This window comes from Bufo bufo, chromosome 6, assembly GCF_905171765.1.
Source record: "Bufo bufo chromosome 6, aBufBuf1.1, whole genome shotgun sequence".
NCBI lineage: Eukaryota > Metazoa > Chordata > Amphibia > Anura > Bufonidae > Bufo > Bufo bufo.
In genome coordinates, this window is record NC_053394.1 from 180,783,031 (window position 1) to 180,799,364 (window position 16,334).

Consider the following 16,334-nt stretch of genomic DNA (forward strand, 5'->3'; position numbering starts at 1 on the left):
CTTATTTTATTGGGATACTTACCTATCTGGGTTGGAACCACCAATTTGAACAAATCTTAATTTGTGTACTTACGTGCTTTTGTTTTTTCTTTTCTGCTGGTCACGTATTTCCCAGAGCTGTCTGTGATAAATGGAGTCTGTATGGCGCATTGACATGGAAAGGGGGAGAATTAAAATGGAAAAGAGGAAAAGGGACAAGAGGGGAAGAATAAAAAAAGAGAGAGAAAAGAGAAATAACAGATAATGTTCCATTATGCCGGACTTTTGTGCCTGCCTGGGGGGTGGATCAGACTGATTGGCAGAAAGACACTTATGTTTATTGTCACTTAATATAAATATGTTTACACATATATACACACACACACAGTACATAGTCTTGTTTATTCACTGCTTATTTTGATAAGTTTAATGCCATGTCAGCTATGTCACTTTATTTGATAATCATGACACCATACTTTGCATTAGTATGAATATGACATTTTATTCTATTTATTTTTATATAAATTCATATATATTTTTTATATTTTTGTTATACCTTGTTGCATATCATTTTATTAATTTTTTGCTTTGCACAATGGCACCTTGCACGTGTGGGCACTTGCACTTTGTCACTTTTACTTAATTGTCTGGTTGATTTATTATTTATTTTATTAATATCATGCTGACTGATCATAGGTTTATGGATAAAACATAATCTAGTGTGTGTAGTAATAAGTAATAGGTCTGATGTCCCCTGGTAATACAGACATGCTCCCGGCATAATGGGACAGGTTGTCAGCTTCATTCTATGTATTGTATGCTCTTTTGCCCATTTCCAACATGGCGGAATGTATACTTCCGGCATGCGGCTGGCTGCGGGGCCGTAATCCCGCGAGACTTCCCGGATGACACAGTACGCTCTGTGGAGGAGGGATGGCGCATACTGGTGTAATGATATGGGTAATGTGAGATTGTTTGCATGTGGTTTGGGGAGAAGATTGGTGGATATTTAAACCCAGTTGGCAGGCATATGTGACATGCCCCCTGGAGGAAGCAAGAGCGAAATGTACGTCGGGGAAGTGGAGGTGGCACACCAGCATTGCGGTCTGTTTTTTTTCTTTTTTTTCTTGTTGCTTTAATCTTATTTTGTTGTTTCCTGGTGTATTGTGGATCTGCTACTCGAATCATGCTGCAAATGTCAGGATTTATGTACCTGCTTACTTTCATATGGATGGACTTATGTCTGCCTAGATTGATGTACGGAGGAGTTTGGGTTCCTACTTGTTTGTAGGTCTCAACACGCTATAAATCAATGACACGTGCAGCTGTGATGAGTATCTTATGAATAGGAAGACAACTTAGAAAGTTTGGGGGTGTATTCTTTTATCATCCATATATATATATATATATATATATATATTTTACAGTCGTGGCCAAAAGTTTTGAGAATGACACAAATATTAGTTTTCACAAAGTTTGCTGCTAAACTGCTTTTAGATCTTTGTTTCAGTTGTTTCTGTGATGTAGTGAAATATAATTACACGCACTTCATACGTTTCAAAGGATTTTATCGACAATTACATGACATTTATGCAAAGAGTCAGTATTTGCAGTGTTGGCCCTTCTTTTTCAGGACCTCTGCAATTCGACTGGGCATGCTCTCAATCAACTTCTGGGCCAATTCCTGACTGATAGCAACCCATTCTTTCATAATCACTTCTTGGAGTTTGTCAGAATTAGTGGGTTTTTGTTTGTCCACCCGCCTCTTGAGGATTGACCACAAGTTCTCAATGGGATTAAGATCTGGGGAGTTTCCAGGCCATGGACCCATAATGTCAACATTTTTGGTCCCCGAGCCACAGAGTTATCACTTTTGCCTTATGGCACGGTGCTCCATCGTGCTGGAAAATGCATTGTTCTTCACCAAACTGTTGTTGGATTGTTGGAAGAAGTTGCTGTTGGAGGGTGTTTCGGTTCCATTCTTTATTCATGGCTGTGTTTTTGGGCTAAATTGTGAGAGTGAGCCCACTCCCTTGGATGAGAAGCAACCCCACACATGAATGGTCTCAGGATGCTTTACTGTTGGCATGACACAGGACTGATGGTAGCGCTCACCTTTTCTTCGCCGGACAAGCCTTTTTCCAGATGCCCCAAACAATCGGAAAGAGGCTTCATCGGAGAATATGACTTTGCCCCAGTCCTCAGCAGTCCATTCACCATACTTTCTGCAGAAGATCAATCTGTCCCTAATGTTTTTTTTTGGAGAGAAGTGCCTTCTTTGCTGCCTTCTTGACACCAGGCCATCTTCCAAAAGTCTTCGCCTCACTGTGCATGCAGATGCGCTCACACCTGCCTGCTGCCATTCCTGAGCAAGCTCTGCACTGGTGGCACTCCGATCCCGCAGCTGAATCCTCTTTAGGAGACGATCCTGGCGCTTGCTGGACTTTCTTGGACGCCCTGAAGCCTTCTTAACAAGAATTGAACCTCTTTCCTTTAAGTTCTTGATGATCCTATAAATTATTGATTGAGGTGCAATCTTAGTAGCCACAATATCCTTGCCTGTGAAGCCATGTTTATGCAACGCAATGATGGCTGCACGCGTTTCTTTGCAGGTCACCATGGAAGAACAATGATTTCAAGCATCACCCTCCTTTTAACATGTCAAGTCTGCCATTTTAACCCAATCAGCCTGACATAATGATCTCCAGCCTTGTGCTCGTCAACATTCTCACCTGAGTTAACAAGACGATTACTGAAATGATCTCAGCAGGTCCTTTAATGACAGCAATGAAATGCAGTGGAAAGGTTTTTTGGGGATTAAGTTCATTGTCATGGCAAAGAAGGACTATGCAATTCATCTGATCACTCTTCATAACATTCTGGCGTATATGCAAATTGCTATTATAAAAACTTAAGCAGCAACTTTTCCAATTTCCAATATTTATCTAATTCTCAAAACTTTTGGCCACGATTGTACATCCCTGACCAGTCTACTTGTTATATATACCACATATTACATCCTTGACCAGTCTACTTGTTATATGCCACATATTACATCCCTGACCAGTCTACTTGTTATATGCCACATATTACATCCCTGACCAGTCTACTTGTTATATACCACATATTACATCCCTGACCAGTCTACTTGTTATATGCCACATCAGATCCCTGACCAGTCTACTTGTTATGTGCCACATATTACATCCCTGACCAGTCTACTTGTTATATGCCACATATTACATCCCTGACCAGTCTACTTGTTATATGTCACATATTACATCCCTGACCAGTGTACTTGTTATATGCCACATATTACATCCCTGACCAGTCTACTTGTTATATGCCACATATTACATCCCTGACCAGTCTACTTGTTATATGCCAGATATTACATCCCTGACCAGTCTACTTGTTATGTGCCACATATTACATCCCTGACCAGTCTACTTGTTATGTGCCACATATTACATCCCTGACCAGTCTACTTGTTATGTGCCACATATTACATCCCTGACCAGTCTACTTGTTATGTGCCACATATTACATCCCTGACCAGTCTACTTGTTATGTGCCACATATTACATCCCTGACCAGTCTACTTGTTATATGCCACATATTACATCCCTGACCAGTCTACTTGTTATATGCCACATATTACATCCCTGACCAGTCTACTTGTTATGTGCCACATATTACATCCCTGACCAGTCTACTTGTTATATGCCACATCAGATCCCTGACCAGTCTACTTGTTATGTGCCACATATTACATCCCTGACCAGTCTACTTGTTATATGCCACATATTACATCCCTGACCAGTCTACTTGTTATATGCCACATATTACATCCCTGACCAGTCTACTTGTTATATACCACATATTACATCCCTGACCAGTCTACTTGTTATATACCACATATTACATCCCTGACCAGTCTACTTGTTATGTGCCACATATTACATCCCTGACCAGTCTACTTGTTATATGCCACATATTACATCCCTGACCAGTCTACTTGTTATATGCCACATATTACATCCCTGACCAGTCTACTTGTTATATGCCACATATTACATCCCTGACCAGTCTACTTGTTATGTACCACATATTACATCCCTGACCAGTCTACTTGTTATATGCCACATATTACATCCCTGACCAGTCTACTTGTTATATGCCACATATTACATCCCTGACCAGTCTACTTGTTATATGCCACATATTACATCCCTGACCAGTCTACTTGTTATGTGCCACATATTACATCCCTGACCAGTCTACTTGTTATATGCCACATATTACATCCCTGACCAGTCTACTTGTTATATGCCACATATTACATCCCTGACCAGTCTACTTGTTATATGCCACATATTACATCCCTGACCAGTCTACTTGTTATATGCCACATATTACATCCCTGACCAGTCTACTTGTTATATACCACATATTACATCCCTGACCAGTCTACTTGTTATATGCCACATATTACATCCCTGACCAGTCTACTTGTTATATGCCACATATTACATCCCTGACCAGTCTACTTGTTATATGCCACATATTACATCCCTGACCAGTCTACTTGTTATGTGCCACATATTACATCCCTGACCAGTCTACTTGGTATGTGCCACATATTACATCCCTGACCAGTCTACTTGTTATGTGCCACATATTACATCCCTGACCAGTCTACTTGTTATATACCACATATTACATCCCTGACCAGTCTACTTGTTATTTGCCACATATTACATCCCTGACCAGTGTACTTGTTATATGCCACATATTACATCCCTGACCAGTGTACTTGTTATATGCCACATATTACATCCCTGACCAGTCTACTTGTTATATGCCACATATTACATCCCTGACCAGTCTACTTGTTATGTGCCACATATTACATCCCTGACCAGAAGCAGTCCGTCCCTCTCCCCCAGTTATATGCTCCTGGCCTTTATACATTACATATCTTTATCACAGGTCTTATGACCAAGGTCGTTGTCACAACACCACTTCCTTCCTGATATAACCAGCTCCATTACATTATTTATACAACCGCCCTCCATACTATAACATGCCTAGAAATCACATCCAATCCCTCTACACTCTGTATCCCAGTCCCCTTATTTTCCAATATACAACGCCAGAAACCACCCACAGGATCCGGTCATAGTCCGTCATCACACACACAGAACCGGCACAGCGGACATCCCGGCGTCAGAACATTTGAGGGTGAACTCTCCTGAGGATCAGGCATAACAAAGGCTACGCCGCAGCTGTACTCACCTCTCGTCCGCTTCTGAGACGTGTTCTGATGACATCACCGGCTGAGGCCCAGGGCCGCAGGGGATACTGGGAGATGTAGTTTCTCAGGGATTGGACATCGCTCGTTGACGTCGTTTTCCTTCGGGACTGTGGAAGTTACCGTATGCTATGTTTATGTGTATCTCCTGTTACCGTCCACCATGCAGCCTAAAGTTACTTTGCTGTAACCAAGGTAAGTGCATTGCATATAATACCGATTTTAGAAGCTTCCTGACGTGAAGCAGCCTCCTAGATATAGAAGTGCGTAGTTTTATCATGGGACAAATTACATATATACAGCATAGAAAGGGCCCACAGATCTCTCCTAACAGCAACGTGCCCTGGCTTGGTGCCCACTGCCCCATAAGTGACAACTAATTGCAACCCATATCCACAGAATACCATAAGTGACATCCGCACGGCACCCACAACAAGCAGTTACAGACCTCATAAAAGTGACAGCTACAGTGCCCCAAAACAGACCCAGACAAGGCACCTCATAACAGCCACCGGGTTCCCTATAACACTGACAGCCTCAGTGTCTGCAAAGCAGTGCCAGCCACAGTGCCCCATAAGAGCCACATGATTCCCTAAAACAGCGCAAGCCACGGTGCAAAGCAATGCCAGCCACGGTGCCCCATAACAACCACGATTCACTATAATAGTGACAGCCTTAGTGTCTGCCAAGCAGTGCCAGCCACAGTGCCCCATAACAACCACATGATTCACTATAATAGTAACAGCCTTAGTCACTTATAACAGCCACAGGGTTTCCTTTAACAGTGACAGACAGCATCAGTGTCTGCAAAGCAGTGCCAGCCACAGTGCCCCATAAGAGCCACATGATTCCCTATAACAGCGCCAGCCACGGTGTAAAGCAATGCCAGCCACGGTGCCCCATAACAGCCACATGATTCACTATAACAGTGACAGCCTTAGTCACTTATAACAGCCACAGAGTTTCCTATAACAGTGACAGCATCAGTGTCTGCAAAGCAATGCCAGCCACGGTGCCCCATAACAACCACGATTCACTATAATAGTGACAGCCTTAGTGTCTGCCAAGCAGTGCCAGCCACAGTGCCCCATAACAACCACATGATTCACTATAATAGTAACAGCCTTAGTCACTTATAACAGCCACAGGGTTTCCTTTAACAGTGACAGACAGCATCAGTGTCTGCAAAGCAGTGCCAGCCACAGTGCCCCATAAGAGCCACATGATTCCCTATAACAGCGCCAGCCACGGTGTAAAGCAATGCCAGCCACGGTGCCCCATAACAGCCACATGATTCACTATAACAGTGACAGCCTTAGTCACTTATAACAGCCACAGAGTTTCCTATAACAGTGACAGCATCAGTGTCTGCAAAGCAATGCCAGCCACAGTGCCCCATAACAACCACAGGGTTCCCTATAACAGTGACAACTTCAGCATTTGCGAAGCAGCACCAGTCCAGCGCCCCATAGAAGCCACAGCTATTCGTGTGACAGTCTCAGTGTCCACAAAGCAGTGCCAGTCACAGTGCCCAGAAAGCTACAAAACAGTAATACGTATTAGTAGCTTTTTAGGCACAGAAAATCATCTCTTTGTGAAAGCTTGGTTCTGTAGTGTGTTCGTAAACTTGATGAGGAGCGATCCTCAGGATAGGTCATTAATATCAGATTGGCAAGGGTCTGACTCCTGGCACCCCTGCCGATCAGCATTGTGACACAGCACTCGTGGAAGTGCAGCATTCTCTTCACTGTTTACCTGCTCGCCATCGACACTGCAATTGTAAGCAGGTGTAATTACAGCTACTCTGGGAGGGAGTGTAAATACAATTGTGCGAGCGCTGCGTTCTCTTCAAACGGCTGATTGCCGGGGTGCCAGGAGTCGGACCCCACCGATCTGATATTGATGACCTCTCCTGGAGATAGGTCATCATCAACATGGGGAAAGTAGAAAACCCCTTTAAGCCTTATACATAGATCTGGACTCTGCAGGGGAACCACCAGGCCACTACCTGTTTAGTGACGGCTGACCCAGGCGGTTATGAGACACTGGTTTGTGGCCTAAGGGGACAGGCAAAATAGTAGTCAAAAGCCAAGCTGAGATCTGGGCAAGGGAGATCAGTCCGGTAATTAGTCCAAACCACTACATGCAATCAGTCTTTTGTTCTGGGTGGGTTTATTTGAAAATTCGTTAATGTCGTAGCTTTTCATTTCCATAATGTGCTAGTAAATAGGTAAAGTGCAAGTGATAGAAGATATAGATAACCAAACCATATGGTGCACAAGAGCTCAAATAATGAACTCCTTCCTGTCACAGTCATTTTTCCCCTTCCAGACACGGAGAAATTTAGCAAATCTGACATTTGTGGTCAGGGCCACGGTACACCGAGTTAACTTATCGACATATACAAACCCCTGGAGTGTTCAAACGGTCTGAAATGTGCCATGACCGCCTCGTCGAGAGTATACCTGAAAGAGGGCAAAGATACAGCATGATATCCAGAAAACTTTATTAACAAATCACAAAACCAAATTCTGAAAAGCACATGAAATCTCTCGTTCAGGATTGGGAATATATCTATGAAAACAAGATGAGCGCCACCGGCTTAATTTACGTATTATGTGAGCGGGTACTTTGTTTTTGCTAGCTGCCGAAGCTGCGCCTATTCTAAAGGAATGCCCGGATATGGAGGCTGGTTCAATATCTAAACTGGTGGCCAATAGACGCACATGGGACACAAACTGAGACATGGACAGCGGTACTGAGGGAAACGGTAACAATGGACTATCTGGACTACGGTCTGGCAGAGAAGTGGTTAACTGATGTAACACCTGAACTGGACACCAGCGGTGGGTCGTACGGAAATATCTGACGTGCGTAGGTGGACCGACCTGAGAGGTTTTGGTGGCAGGTAAAACCAGAGTGTACCATTCAGAGTCAGGAACTAGCTGTTTGACAGTGGGGAAATAACTGCTGAGTGTTGTGCATGTGAACTCCCCTGGTCTAAGGAAACCATAAAACGCTAGGTAAATGGACGCTTTAATAACCAGACTATGAAGTACTCCAATGGGGTTCTTATCCAGCAAGTCAGAAAATATCACATGACCTAACCCCTCAGAAAACCGTAAAAAATAAAAAATAAAAACTGTGCTAAATAAACAATTTTTTGTCACCTTACATCACAAAAAGTGTAATAGCAAGCGATCAAAAAGTCATACACCATGTCCCATTTGAAGCCCACCTGATGCACCCCTAGAGTAGAAACCCCAAAAAAGTGACCCCATTTTAGAAACTAAGGGATAGGGTGGAAGTTTTTTTGGCACTAGTTTAGGGTACAATGATTTTTGGTTGCTCTATATTACACTTTTTGTGAGTGTCACTACCAGAGCTTTGGGACGTTCTCACAGCTCTGTTTCTCCACCCCTGTGATGATGTCACTACTAGAGCTGGGAGGAGTTCTCACTGCTCTGTTTACTTTTGGTTTCCTTCCTCCCAGCTGTTCCTCATGCGTTTGATTTCCCTCTCTTTATATCACCCCTCCTCCTATTGTAGGGCGTGGATTACAGTTCTCATTTCAGTTGTAGCTCTTGCTTTAGTATCTTCACTTGTAGCTATCAGTTCACTGGACCTGTGTTCTGCTGCAGCAAGCACTCCGGATATTGCCAGCTGTCCTTGGATCCGTCTTCTCTGCGGCTGCAACACCTTCAGCTAAGTGTACAGACATTGTTGTGTACCTGATTATTTTCTGACTGGATCTGAGGTGGCCACGGTTCCCTCCATATACTGAGTAGGGCACCTGTGGCCGTGCCCCTTCCACTATTGTAGGGGTTACAGTGGTCATCAGTCTTAGGCACGTGGGCATGCCTCGTTCCGCCATTTGGATCCGGGCATGTGCTTTAGCAGCATAGGGAGAGCTTTGAGGGTCTGACAGGGGTCACCCTTTATCCTCCCTAGTTTGGGTCCGGTCAGTAGCTCTTTTACTGTGTATACTATTGTTGCTCACATACAGCCGTGACATTATAATCCACCAAAACCGTCCTTTTTTGACATGGATCCGCTTTCTGGCCTGGTTGACCGCATGCAGGGTCTTTCTTTGGAAGTAGCGGATCTCCGTCAATCTATGACTCAGCTTCAAGCATTGGGCTCTGCTCCGGCTCATGGAGTCTGTTGCGAGCCAAAGGTCTCACTTCCGGAAACGTTCTCCGGGGGCAGTGAGAATTTTGTTCGCTTCAGAGAGGCATGCAAACTCCATTTTTACTTGTGTCCCCACTCCTCTGGTAAGGAGGAGCAGAGGGTGAGGATTGTCATCTCCCTGCTCAGGGGTAATGCTCAGACTTGGGCTTTTTCGCTGCCATCAGGGGATCCCTCCCTTCGATCCGTGGAAAGATTTTTTGTGGCCCTGGGGCAGATTTATGATGACCCGGATCGTGTTGCTCTGGCCGAATCTAACTTACGTGTTTTATGCCAGAACAAACTGTCTGCGGAGCTTTATTGTTCTGAATTTCGGAGATGGGCAGCTGATTCGGGTTGGAATGATGCTGCACTCCGGAGTCAGTTCTGTCATGGTCTCTCAGAGAGATTGAAAGATGCGTTTGCTTTCCATGAGAGACCAACGTCCTTAGAGTCTGCCATGTCATTGGCGGTACGCCTTGACAGGCGTCTAAGAGAAAGAAACGAGACCTCTCTGTCCAGCCATTGTCAGTCTAGGGGCAGTGGTGCGGACTCATTCAGTGTGCAGGGGCCTCATCCTGTCTCGCTCCCCTCTGAGGAGGAGCCCATGCAGCTAGGTCGACTTGCCCCTGATAAAAGAGGATTTAGTCCTCAGAGTATGGTGTGTTTTTGTTGTGGGGGCATAGGTCATTTGGCAAATGTTTGTCCGTCTAGGAGATTCTTGAACTGTACTAAGAGCGATAATAAGAGAAAAACCTCAAAAGGTAAATCATCAAATTCTGCTTCATCTGCTACTTTGGGCAAAGTTGATGTAGGAATTGATGCTTTTCCTCTGACCTGCAGTTCCCGTTTTCTCCTGTCTGCCAGGGTGGCGCTAGAGAGCAAAGTCATTTCTTGTGAGATTTTTGTCGATAGTGGAGCGGCCGTCAATCTTATTGACACTCAATTTGTAGCCATGCATGGTTTTCAGGTTTGCACATTAGAAAAGTATATACCTGTTTTTGCTATTGACTCTGCTCCACTCTCACAGAGATCTCTGAAGGGCATTTTGTTCACAATATCCGGCTAGCTGTAGGTGACACTCATGTGGAGGATATATCTTGTTTTGTCCTTAACGGATTGCCTTCTCCTCTAGTTTTGGGGTTACCCTGGCTCACTAGACATAACCCCACTATTGATTGGCAAGGAAGGCAAATAAATGAGTGGAGTGACTTTTGTAGAGAGAATTGTCTCACAGCGACTTTTGCAGAGGTGTCTACTAAAACTGTGCCATCATTTCTCTCTGATTTCTCGGACGTGTTTTCCGAGAGCGGTGTTCAGGAGCTACCTCCTCACCGGGAGTTTGACTGTCCCATTAACCTCATTCCCGGCGCCAAGCTGCCAAAAGCACGCCTCTACAATCTCTCACAACCGGAAAGAATCGCAATGCGAACTTATATCTCCGAGAGTCTCGAGAAGGGGCATATTCGTCCCTCAAAGTCACCTGTGGCCGCGGGTTTTTTTTTTGTTAAAAAAAAAGATGGCTCTCTGAGACCTTGCCTAGATTTTAGGGAGCTGAACCGTATCACGATTCGCGATCCCTATCCCCTTCCTCTGATCCCGGACCTCTTCAACCAAATTGTTGGGGCCAAGGTGTTTTCCAAATTGGATTTGAGAGGCGCGTACAACCTGGTCAGGGTCAGAGAGGGGGATGAATGGAAAACGGCCTTTAATACCCCTAACAGGCATTTCGAGAATCTCGTTATGCCTTTCGGCCTGATGAATGCTCCGGCCGTCTTTCAGCATTTTGTTAATAGTATTTTCTACCATTTAATGGGGAAATTTGTATTGGTGTATCTTGATGATATTTTGATTTTTTCCCCTGATGTTCAGACCCATCAGGATCATCCTTTTCAGGTTCTGCAGATTCTGCGGGAAAATAAATTGTACGCCAAGCTAGAGAAATGTCTTTTTATGGTATCGGAGATTCAATTTCTGGGTTTTCTCCTCTCTGCTTCTGGTTTTCGCATGGATCCGGAGAAGGTCCGTGCTGTACTTGAGTGGGAGCTTCCTGAGAATCAGAAGGCATTGATGCGCTTTCTGGGTTTTGCGAACTATTACAGAAAGTTCATTTTGAATTATTCCTCTGTTGTCAAACCCCTTACTGACATGACAAAAAAGGGGGCGGATTTTTCCTCTTGGTCGGAGGAGGCGCTTGCAGCCTTTTCTAAGATTAAAGAGAGTTTTGCGTCTGCTCCCGTCTTGGTGCATCCCGATGTTTCCTTACCTTTTATTGTTGAGGTGGATGCTTCCGAGGTGGGTGTGGGTGCGGTTTTGTCCCAGGGCCCTTCTCCTGCCAAATGGCGACCCTGTGCCTTTTTCTCTAAAAAACTCTCCCCGGCAGAGAGAAACTATGATGTGGGAGATAGGGAGTTGTTGGCCATCAAGTTGGCTTTCGAGGAATGGCGCCATTGGTTGGAGGGGGCCAGGCACCCTATCACTGTTTTTACCGACCATAAGAATCTGGCATACTTGGAGTCGGCCAGGCGTATGAATCCGAGACAGGCCAGATGGTCTCTGTTCTTCTCCAGATTCAATTTTGTTGTTACATTCCGACCTGGGATAAAAAATGTGAAGGCTGATGCTCTCTCTCGCTGTTTTCCGGGAGGAGGAAACTCCGAGGACCCGGGTCCCATTTTGGCGGAGGGGGTAGTTGTTTCTGCTCTATATTCCGATTTGGAGGCCGAGGTCCAGGCTGCCCAGACTGAGGCACCTGCCCGTTGTCCTTCTGGGAAGTTGTTCGTGCCTCCTGAGCTACGTCACAAACTCTTTAAGGAGCATCATGATACGGTTCTTGCTGGTCACCCCGGGAGTAGAGCCACGGTAGATCTCATTGCTCGAAGATTTTGGTGGCCGGCTCTTCGTAAGTCGGTGAAGGGTTTGGTGGCTGCTTGTGAGACGTGCGCTCGCGCTAAGGTCCCTCGTTCACGGGCTTCAGGTTCCCTTCTCCCGTTACCCATACCTTCCCGTCCTTGGACACACCTGTCCATGGACTTTATCACGGATCTTCCTCGTTCCTCGGGGAAGTCGGTGATCCTGGTGGTGGTGGACCGTTTTAGCAAGATGGCTCATTTCGTACCTTTCCCTGGTTTACCCAATGCTAAAACGTTGGCGCAAGCTTTTGTCGACCATATTGTTAAATTGCACGGCATTCCCTCTGATATTGTTTCCGATAGAGGCACGCAGTTTGTGTCCAGGTTCTGGAAGGCTTTCAGTTCTCGCCTGGGGGTTCGGCTGTCCTTCTCTTCTGCTTTTCACCCGCAGTCGAATGGTCAGACTGAGCGCCTCAATCAGAATCTGGAGACATATTTGCGCTGTTTTGTGGCAGAGAACCAGGAGGATTGGTGTTCATTTCTCCCTCTTGCTGAGTTTGCTCTGAACAACCGTCGTCAGGAATCTTCTGATAAGTCACCATTCTTTGGTGCATATGGGTTCCATCCGCAGTTTGGGACATTCTCGGGAGGGGCTCTTTCTGGTTTACCTGAGGAGGAGAGATTTTCCTCGTCTTTGTCTACCATTTGGCAAAAGATTCAGAGTAATCTTAAAAAGATGAGTGAGAGGTATAGGCGTGTGGCTGATAAGAGACGTGTGCCTGGTCCAGACCTGAATGTGGGTGATCTGGTGTGGTTGTCTACAAGAAATATTAAACTGAAGGTTCCCTCCTGGAAATTGGGTCCCAAGTTTATTGGGCCTTATAAAATCTTGTCAGTCATCAATCCTGTTGCCTTCCGTCTTGATCTTCCACGGGTTTGGAAGATACATAATGTATTTCACAGATCTCTCTTAAAACCATATGTCCAGCCCACGGTACCCTCCTCTTTGCCTCCTCCTCCGATTTTGGTTGATGGCAATCTGGAGTTTGAGGTTTCCAGAATTGTGGACTCTCGCATTGTCCGCGGTTCTCTTCAGTACCTCGTTCATTGGAAGGGTTATGGTCCTGAGGAGAGGATGTGGGTTCCGGTGTCGGACATTAAAGCCACTCGCCTCATCAGGGCATTTCATAGGGCTCATCCTGAGAAGGTGGGTCCTGGGTGTCCGGAGTCCACCCGTAGAGAGGGGGGTACTGTCACTACCAGAGCTTTGGGACGTTCTCACAGCTCTGTTTCTCCACCCCTGTGATGATGTCACTACTAGAGCTGGGAGGAGTTCTCACTACTCTGTTTACTTTTGGTTTCCTTCCTCCCAGCTGTTCCTCATGCGTTTGATTTCCCTCTCTTTATATCACCCCTCCTCCTATTGTAGGGCGTGGATTATAGTTCTCATTTCAGTTGTAGCTCTTGCTTTAGTATCTTCACTTGTAGCTATCAGTTCACTGGACCTGTGTTCTGCTGCAGCAAGCACTCCGGAAATTGCCAGCTGTCCTTGGATCCGTCTTCTCTGCGGCTGCAACACCTTCAGCTAAGTGTACAGACATTGTTGTGTACCTGATTATTTTCTGACTGGATCTGAGGTGGCCACGGTTCCCTCCATATACTGAGTAGGGCACCTGTGGCCGTGCCCCTTCCACTATTGTAGGGGTTACAGTGGTCATCAGTCTTAGGCACGTGGGCATGCCTCGTTCCGCCATTTGGATCCGGGCATGTGCTTTAGCAGTATAGGGAGAGCTTTGAGGGTCTGACAGGGGTCACCCTTTATCCTCCCTAGTTTGGGTCCGGTCAGTAGCTCTTTTACTGTGTATACTATTGTTGCTCACATACAGCCGTGACAGTGAGGCAAGATAACAAGAAATAGCTGTTTTGGCAATGTTTTTATTTTTTGTTATTTACAACATTCATCTGACAGGTTAGATCATGTGGTATTTTTATAGACCAGGTTGTCACGGACGCGGTGATACCTAATATGTATACTTTTTTTTAAATTTATGTAAGTTTTACACAATGATTTAATTTTTGAAGCAAAAAAAATCATGTTTTAGTGTTTCCATAGTCTGAGAGCCATAATTTTTTCAGTTTTTGGGCGATTACCTTGGGTAGGGTATGATTTTTGCGGGATGAGATGACGGTTTTATTGGCACTATTTTGGGGTGCGTGTGACTTTTTGATCGCTTGCTATTACACTTTTTGTGATGTAAGGTGACAAAAAATGGTTTATTTAGCACAGTTTCTATTTAAAAAATTTTACGTGTTCATCTGAGGGGTTAGGTCATGTGATATATTTATAGAGCCGGTCGATCCGGACGCGGCAATACCTAATATGTATACTTTCTTTTATTTATGTAAGTTTTACACAATGATTTCCTTTCTGAAGCAAAGAAAATCATATTTTAGTGTTTCCATAGTCTGAGAGCCATAATTTTTCAGTTTTTGGGCGTAATTGCCCAAAAACTGAAAAATTATGGCTCTCAGACTATGGAAACACTAAAATATGATTTTTTTGGAATGGGTAGGGTTTAATTGGCACTATTTTGGGGTGCATATGACTTTTTGATCGCTTGCTATTACACTTTTTGTGATGTAAGGTGACCAATTTTTTTTATTTAGCACAGTTTTTATTTAGTCATGTGATAGGTCATGTGATATTTTTATAGAGCCAGTCGATGCGGACGCGGCGATACCTAATATGTATACTTTTTTTTATTTATGTAAGTTTTACACAATAATATAACTTTTGAAACAAAAAAAAAAATCATGTTTTAGTGTCTCCATAGTCTGAGAGCCATAGTTTTTTCAGTTTTTGGGCGATTATCTTAGGTAGGGTCTAATTTTTTGCGGGATGAGATGACGGTTTGATTGTGTTCATCTGAAGGGTTAGGTCATGTGATATTTTTATAGAGCCGGTCGATATGGACGCGGCGATACATAAATAAAAAAAAGTATACATATTAGGTATCGCCGCGTCCGTATCGACCGTCTCTATAAAAATATCACATGACCTAATCCCACAGATGAACACCGTAAAAAATAAAAACTGTGCTAAATAAACAATTTTTTGTCACCTTACATCACAAAAAGTGTAATAGCAAGCGATCAAAAAGTCATATGCACCCCAAAATAGTGCCAATAAAACCGTCATCTCATCCCGCAAAAAATGAGACCCTACCTAAGATAATCGCCCAAAAACTGAAAAAACTATGGCTCTCAGACTATGGAGACACTAAAACATGATTTTTTTTTGTTTCAAAAATGATATTATTATGTAAAACTTACATAAATAAAAAAAAGTATACATATTAGGTAAGTTTTACACAATAACAGCTTTTTTAAAACCAAAAAAATTATGTTTTAGTGTCTCCATATTCTGAGCCATATTTATTTTTTATTTTTTGGGCGATTGTCTCAGGTAGGGGCTCATTTTTTGCGGGATGAGGTGACGGTTAGATTGGTACTATTTTGGTGGGCAAAAGCCATTTTGATCGCTTGCTTTTGTACTTTTTGTGATGTGATATGTTTATAGATACGAACGCGGCGATAGGTTGGGCGTCCAATTCGCGGTGGCGACTGGGATCGTGTGCTACTACAGCGAGAATCCCGCTGGATTTACACCGTACGCATGGTCTCACCCACTGGCCTGAATGAGCAGCTCAACTATAGCTGTTTCATCTAGGCAGCCCACACCGATCCCCATGCTGTGCAATATTGTATACACTGTCTTCAGCTTGCTAATCTTCATTCATTTTATTGTTTTGTCCTTTCCCTCTTTCCCTTATACCTGTCCCCCCTCTCCTCCCTATGGCAGTCCTTTTCTACCGTCCACAGAATGGGGTGGCTCTACCAATCCATAGGATAGAAAAGGTGCTCACTATCTAAGTGTTAACTCCAAAAACACCAAGAGGTTAATAAATTGTAAAAAATGAAGATATGGCACTCAATATCTGGAGGACTGCTCAAAGCAAATT

At 44.2% G+C, this 16,334-nt stretch overlaps 1 protein-coding gene across 2 annotated transcripts in view; it reads right to left on the reverse strand.

The window, feature by feature from the left end:
• Window positions 1-5,317, reverse strand: part of LOC121005090 (zinc finger protein 568-like) — a 92,039-nt gene extending 86,722 nt beyond the window's left edge. The window contains exon 1 of one of the 2 annotated variants that reach the window (XM_040437629.1): window positions 5,278-5,317. The gene's annotated coding sequence lies outside the window, so the exon portion shown is untranslated. Of the gene's footprint in view, window positions 1-5,149; window positions 5,206-5,277 lie in introns of those variants that run through there. The other variant, XM_040437630.1, reaches the window with a different exon arrangement.
• Between the last annotated feature and the right edge of the window lie 11,017 nt (window positions 5,318-16,334).